We start from the raw sequence: 7,305 nt of genomic DNA, 5'->3' as shown, positions 1-7,305 counted from the left end.
CAAAGATAAGTTGAGGATACAGAGAATGTCCAAGCCTTTGTGACATTTCGCCTCCTATTTCTCATCAACATGCTGCCCCTTAGTTGGTTTCCAAATGTCTATGAATAACACCCAGCTCCCACCTTGACTGTTTATCTGACATCTGCCTGGTACTGGATGAGCAGAAATGTCCCCATGAGGCAGAGAGAACCCCTCTCTCAGACCATCTGTAGCTGAAATCCACATTCAATGTCTTTGCTACCTCCAAATTTGACTGTTCAAACATACTTCTTTCTTTTAAATTTAGAGTACCCAATTATTTATTTTTCCCAATTATGGGGCAATTTAGCGTGGCCAATCCACCTAGCCTGCACATCTTTGGGTTGTGGGGGTGAGACCCATGCAAACTCCACACGGACAGTGACCCGGGGCCGGGATTCGAATCCGGTTCCTCAGCGCATTCAAACAAACTTCTGATTGATCTACCTTCCAGAATCTTGAAGCTATCCAAAGCCCTGCTGCCCAATGCCCTATTTAGCACCAAATCCTCTGTGCTCCCTGACTTATATTTTTTTTCACTCGATGTGGGTGTGTAATTGCCTATCCCTTTCTTTCTTTGAGGGTCATGTGAGGGATTGGGGAGAGGGCCTGTGGGGCTAGGGGAGGAGCCTGTGGGGCTTGAGGAGGGGCCTGTGCAGAGGGTTGGGGAGGGGCCTGTGGAAGGGTTCGGGAAGGGGCTGAGTGGTGGGTTGGGGGAGGTGCCTGTGCAGAGGGTTGGGGGAGGGGCCTGTGCAGAGGGTTGGGGGAGGTGCCTGTGCAGAGGGTTGGGGGAGGGGCCTGTGCAGAGGGTTGGGGAGGGGCTGGTGCAGAGGGTTGGGGGAGGGGCCTGTGCAGATTATTGGGGAAGAGCCTGTGCAGAGGGTTGGGGGAGGGGCCTGTGCAGAAGGTTGGGGAGGGGCCTGTGTAGAGGGTTGGGGGAGGGGTCTGTGCAGAGTGTTGGGGAGGGGCCTGTGCAGAAGGTTGGGGAGGGGCCTATGCAGACAGTTGGGGAGGAGCCTGTGCAGAGAGTTGGGGAGGAGACTGTGCAGAGGGTTGGGGGAGGGGCCTGTGCAGACAGTTGGGGAGGAGCCTGTGCAGAAGGTTGGGGAAGAGCCTATGCAGACGGTTGGGGAGGGGCCTGTGCAGAGGGTGGGGGAGGGGCCTGTGCAGAGGGTTGGGGAGGAGCCTGTGCAGAGGATTGGGGAGGGGCCTGTGCAGAGAGTTGGGGAGGGGCCGGTGCAGAGGGTTGGGGAGGAGCCTGTGCAGAGGGTTGGGGAGGAGCCTGTGCAGAGGGTTGGGGAGGGGCCTGTACAGAGGGTTGGGAAGGGCCTGTCCAGAGGGTTGGGGAGGGGCCTGTACAGAGGGTTGGGAAGTGCCTGTGCAGAGGGCTGGGGAGGAGCCTGTGCAGAGGGTTGGGGAGGAGCCTGTGCAGAGGGTTGGGGAGGGGCCTGTGCAGAAGGTTGGGGAGGGTCCTGTGCAGAGGGTTGGGGAGGGGCCTGTGCAGAGGGTTGGGGAGGGGCCTGTGCAGAGAGTTGGGGAGGGGCCTGTGCAGAGGGCGGGGAGGAGCCTGTGCAGAGGGTGGGGGGAGAGGCCTGTGCAGAGGGTTGGGGAGAGGCCTGTGCAGAAGGTTGGGGAGGGGCCTGTGCAGACAGTTGGGGAGGGGCCCGTGCAGACAGTTGGGGAGGGGCCCGTGCAGAGGGTTGGGGAGGGACTTTGCAGAAGGTTGGGGAGGGGCCTGTGCTGAGAGTTGGGGAGGGGCCTGTGCAGAGTGTTGGGAAGGGCCTGTGCAGAGGGCTGGGGAGGAGCCTGTGTAGAAGGCTGGGGAGGGCCCTGTGCAGAGGGCTGGGGAGGAGCCTGTGCAGACGGCTGGGGAGGAGCCTGTGAGAGGGTTGGGGGAGGAGCCTGTGCAGAAGGTTGGGGAGGGGCCTGTGCAGAGTGTTGGGGGAGGGGTCTATGCAGAGTTTTGGGGAGGGGCCTGTGCAGAGGGCTGGGGAGGAGCCTGTGTAGAGGGCTGGGGAGGGCCCTGTGCAGAGGGCTGGGGAGGAGCCTGTGCAGACGGCTGGGGAGGAGCCTGTGCAGAGGGCTGGGGAAGAGCCTGTGCAGAGGGTTGGGGGAGGGGCCTGTGCAGAAAGTTGGGGAGGGGCCTGTGCAGAGGGTTGGGGGAGGGGTCTGTGCAGAGTGTTGGGGAGGGGCCTGTGCAGATGGTTGGGGAGGGGCCTGTGCAGAGGGTTGGGGGAGGAGCCTGTGCAGAGGGTTGGGGAGGGGCCTGTGCAGAGAGTTGGGGAGTGGCCGGTGAAGAGGGTTGGGGAGGAGCCTGTGCAGACGGTTGGGGAGGGGCCTGTGCAAAGGGTGGTGGAGGGGCCTGCGCAGAGGGTTGGGGAGGGGCCTGTGCAGAGGGTTGGGGGAGGAGCCTGTGCAGAGGGTTGGGGAGGGGCCTGTGCAGAGAGTTGGGGAGGGGCCGGTGCAGAGGGTTGGGGAGGAGCCTGTGCAGAGGGTTGGGGGAGGGGCCTGTGCAGAAAGTTGGGGAGGGGCCTGTGCAGAGGGTTGGGGGAGGGGTCTGTGCAGAGTGTTGGGGAGGGGCCTGTGCAGAGGGTTGGGGAGGGGCCTGTGCAGAGGGTTGGGGGAGGAGCCTGTGCAGAGGGTTGGGGAGGGGCCTGTGCAGAGATTGGGGAGTGGCCGGTGCAGAGGGTTGGGGAGGAGCCTGTGCAGAGGGTGGTGGAGGGGCCTGTGCAGAGGGTGGTGGAGGGGCCTGCGCAGAGGGTTGGGGAGGGGCCTGTGCAGACAGTTGGGTAGGGGCCTGTGCAGAGGGTTGGGGGAGGAGCCTGTGCAGAGGGTTGGGGAGGGGCCTGTGCAGAGAGTTGGGGAGGGGCTGGTGCAGAGGGTTGGGGAGGAGCCTGTGCAGAGGGTTGGGGAGGAGCCTGTGCAGAGGGTTGGGGAGGGGCCTGTGCAGAGAGTTGGGGAGGGGCCGGTGCAGAGGGTTGGGGAGGAGCCTGTGCAGAGGGTTGGGGAGGAGCCTGTGCAGAGGGTTGGGGAGGAGCCTGTGCAGAGGGTTGGGAAGGGCCTGTGCCGAGGGCTGGGGAGGAGCCTGTGCAGAAGGTTGGGGAGAGGCCTGTGCAGAGGGTTGGGGAGGGGCCCGTGCAGAGGGTTGGGGAGGAGCCTGTGCAGAAGGTTGGGGAGAGGCCTGTGCAGAGGGTTGGGGAGGGGCCCGTGCAGAGGGTTGGGGAGACGCCTGTGCTGAGAGTTAGGGAGGGGCCTGTGTAGAGGGTTGGGAAGGGCCTGTGCAGAGGGCTGGGGAGGAGCCTGTGCAGAGGGCTGGGGAGGAGCCTGTGCAGAGGGCTGGGGAAGAGCCTGTGCAGAGGGTTGGGGGAGGGGCCTGTGCAGAAGGTTGGGAGGGGCCTGTGCAGAGGGTTGGGGGAGGGGTCTGTGCAGGGTGTTGGGGAGGGGCCTGTGCAGAGCGTTGGGGGAGGAGCCTGTGCAGAGGGTTGGGGAGGGGCCTGTGCAGAGAGTTGGGGAGTGGCCGGTGCAGAGGGTTGGGGATGAGCCTGTGCAGACGGTTGGGGAGGAGCCTGTGCAGAGGGTTGGGGGAGGGGCCTGTGCAGAAGGTTGGGGAGGGGCCTGTGCAGAGGGTTGGGGGAGGGGTCTGTGCAGAGTGCTGGGGAGGGGCCTGTGCAGAGGGTTGGGGGAGGAGCCTGTGCAGAGGGTTGGGGAGGGGCCTGTGCAGAGAGTTGGAGAGTGGCCGGTGCAGAGGGTTGGGGAGGAGCCTGTGCAGACGGGTGGGGAGGGGCCTGTGCAGAGGGTTGGGGAGGGGCCTGTGCAGAGGGCTGGGGAGGAGCCTGTGTAGCGGGCTGGGGAGGGGCCTGTGCAGAGGGTTGGGGGAGGAGCCTGTGCAGAGGGTTGGGGAGGGGCCTGTGCAGAGAGTTGGAGAGTGGCCGGTGCAGAGGGTTGGGGAGGAGCCTGTGCAGACGGGTGGGGAGGGGCCTGTGCAGAGGGTTGGGGAGGGGCCTGTGCAGAGAGTTGGGGAGGGGCCTGTGCAGAGAGTTGGGGAGGGGCCTGTGCAGAGAGTTGGGGAGGAGCCGGTGCAGAGGGTTGGGGAGGAGCCTGTGCAGAGGGTTGGGGGAGGGGGTCTGTGCAGAGTGTTGGGGAGGGGCCTGTGCAGAGGGTTGGGGGAGGAGCCTGTGCAGAGGGTTGGGGAGGGGCCTGTGCAGAGAGTTGGAGAGTGGCCGGTGCAGAGGGTTGGGGAGGAGCCTGTGCAGACGGTTGGGGAGGGGCCTGTGCAGAGAGTTGGGGAGGGGCCTGTGCAGAGAGTTGGCGAGGGGCCTGTGCAGAGAGTTGGGGAGGAGCCGGTGCAGAGGGTTGGGGAGGAGCCTGTGCAGAGGGTTGGGAAGGGCCTGTGCAGAGGGCTGGGGAGGAGCCTGTGCAGAAGGTTGGGGAGGAGCCTGTGCAGAAGGTTGGGGAGAGGCCTGTGCAGAGGGTTGGGGAGGAGCCTGTGCGGAGGGTTGGGGAGGGGGCCTGTGCAGAAGGGGTTCTGGCACCCAGCCCACCCAGTTATTGTCCATCCCTAATTGCCCTTGAGAAGGCAGTAATGGCTTTCCTATCTCACCCCCCACCTCTTCTCTGTGATTTCCCCCAGCCCACAGTTCTCACCAATAACTGTCCTATTCCAGTGCGAGTCTGTTCACAATTTTGATCACTCCACAATTAGTAGCTTTGCCTTCACTTGCCTGGGCCCTGAATGCAGAAATTGTCACCGAAACCTCTCTAACGTAACACCCTCCTTTAAGATGCTCCTTATAACCTTTTATTTTGCAAAAAATATATATTTATTCATGCAATATCTGAAAGAACATTACAATCATTTCAAAATAGCCATCACAGAAAGTGCAATAAAATTCAAGTTTTCTCCATACGTCATGTTGCACTCTGAGGTGCTTCAATGCAGTTAAAGAAACATTACAGACATTTCCAAATGGTGATTACAAAAGATGCAAGGATATGTAAGTTGTTGACATAGGTCACGTTGCACTCTGAGGTGCTTCAGAACAATTGTGATACATGTAATATTCACCGTGTCCATTCAATGTGAGTCATACAGCCCGAGGGGGCCGATACAATTCCCTTCCCCTGGGCGCACTGAAAGTTCTGAGACAGCAACCTTCCCCCTCATTGCGCCTCTGTGGCGGCTGCCCCAAGCTTTAACCCATCTCCGTGACCAAGTAGCTGCTCTAATATCACCTTATGTGGCTCACTGCTTTATAGCGCTGCTGTGAAGCACATTCAGGAGCATTTTACACCATTGAAGGTACTAACTAAACATTTGTTGTTATTACAGACACTCAAGACTACAAAGGCATCTTGATTGTAGTTCACAGCTTTTTGTCGGGGCAATTTACAGCGACAATTCAGAAGGGGGAGGGTTTTGTGTGTGTTGTGGAACGAAGTATGGAATGGATACTAAAAGTCCGGAACAACCGCCCTTCGTTTATGCACGGGGAACAAATTTCTAGTTTTGTAGATGCTATCACAAAGGTTTAACATTCCAAAGCAGCCAACAATTTCAGTGTAATCGTACCAACCAAATCGCTTTCATGCTGACAAGCTGGCTGTCCATCTGTCACCATTCATTCTACTTAACAGCCATCAGTCAGGGCCAGAGGCAGGCTGGGCAGGAAGCCTGATGTTTTTCAAATCTATCCCTGGCTGTTCTTAGCCAGGTTGTAATAACATCATTCAGAAAATTGCAGCAGGTGGCACAATTACTTTGTGTGACCCCCCCCCCCCTTCTTGGTTGGGGGGGAGGTAAGAGCATTGGCAACAATTTGCTTATTCTCCTGGTTTTCTGATGTGAAGAGCTATCATCGATCGAGCATTGCAGACTGGCACATTCCAACATCCAGGACAAGTTTCTGAGGGACGCAGTAAAGCTCGGGGTAGTCGCCACAGAGGCGCAATGTGGAAAGGTCTTTTTCTTTTTTTTTCATTTTAAAATTTAGAGTACCCAATTCATTTTTTCCAATGAAGGGGCAATTTAGCGTGGCCAATCCACCTAGCCTGCACATCTTTGGGTTGTGGGGGCGAAACCCACGCAAACACGGGGAGAATGTGCAAACACCACACGGACAGTGACCCAGAGCCCGTGAGACAGCAGTTCTAACCACTAAACCACCTTTAGAGTCTAGAAATGTATCTATTTCCTCCTGAAATAAGTTCAGTGATTTGGCCTCCACGGCTTTCTGTGGTAGGGAATTCCACAGGTTCGCCACCCTCTGAGTGAAGAGGTTTCTCCTCATCTGGGTCCTAAATGGCCTACCTGGTATCCTGAGATTGCGGCCTTCAGAGTAAAATAATAATAAAAAATAATCAATAACCAGAGGGCATAGGTTGAAGGTAATGGGCAAGAGATTTAGAGGGGATTTGAGGAAAAGCTTTTGCACCCAGTGGGTGGTGGGATGCGCTGCCTGAAAGGGGGGTAGAGGCGGAAACCTCACGACATTTAAGAAGCATATAGGTGAGCACTTGAAAAATAATAGCATACAAGGCGACAGACCAAGAGCTGGAAAGTGGGATTAGAATAGATAAGGGCTGGGTGGCTGGTGCAGAACGATGGGCCGAAGGGTCTTCTTTCTGTGCTGTAAAACTCCATGAGTCTGGAATGTGCTGATGAGGAAAAGCAGAATTCTTATTGCACTCTCTGTAATTTTCAATTTGAAATGTTTTGCAATGTACTGTTACAACCTTTGTGAATAAAGTACATTTTCAGAAGAAAATCAACTGGTCTTCTGATCAGTTACATTTTTCCCAAAGTTCCACTCTCCACGATCAAATGTCGGCATGACACATCAGTACTTTGTATATATATATAAACATTGTTGTGTGTGTGGGTTAGTGTCTGTGAATGTGCCAATGAATATCTGTGTACAAGCACATATGTGTCTGAGCGTGTGTGATTTTGGATTTGGATTAAAGGCAGTCTAGGTTGAACAGTTTCCTGTCTGATTGGACAAATATCTCCATGCCTGTGGGTAGTTTGCCAGAGGCGATGAGGTGTAATATCGCACCAAGAAAGATGGAGAAGAGGGTCGGTGCGATGACACAGCCTTGTTTGACCCCAGTCTTCACTGAGGTAGGGTCTGTTGTGGTGGTTCCATTGGCTTGCACATCATCATGGCGCGCATGTCATCGTGGAGTAGTCAGAGGAGGGTGACAAATTTCTGAGGGCAGCCAGATTTGAGGAGGATACTCCATTATCCTTTATGGTGGACAGAGCCTCTCTCAAGCCAATCTGTCCAG

The sequence above is a fragment of the Scyliorhinus torazame genome, chromosome 15 (genome assembly GCF_047496885.1).
Source record: "Scyliorhinus torazame isolate Kashiwa2021f chromosome 15, sScyTor2.1, whole genome shotgun sequence".
In the NCBI taxonomy this organism is placed as follows: domain Eukaryota; kingdom Metazoa; phylum Chordata; class Chondrichthyes; order Carcharhiniformes; family Scyliorhinidae; genus Scyliorhinus; species Scyliorhinus torazame.
The sequence above is the reverse complement of the archived record's forward strand: the minus strand, read 5'-3'. Positions refer to the sequence as shown.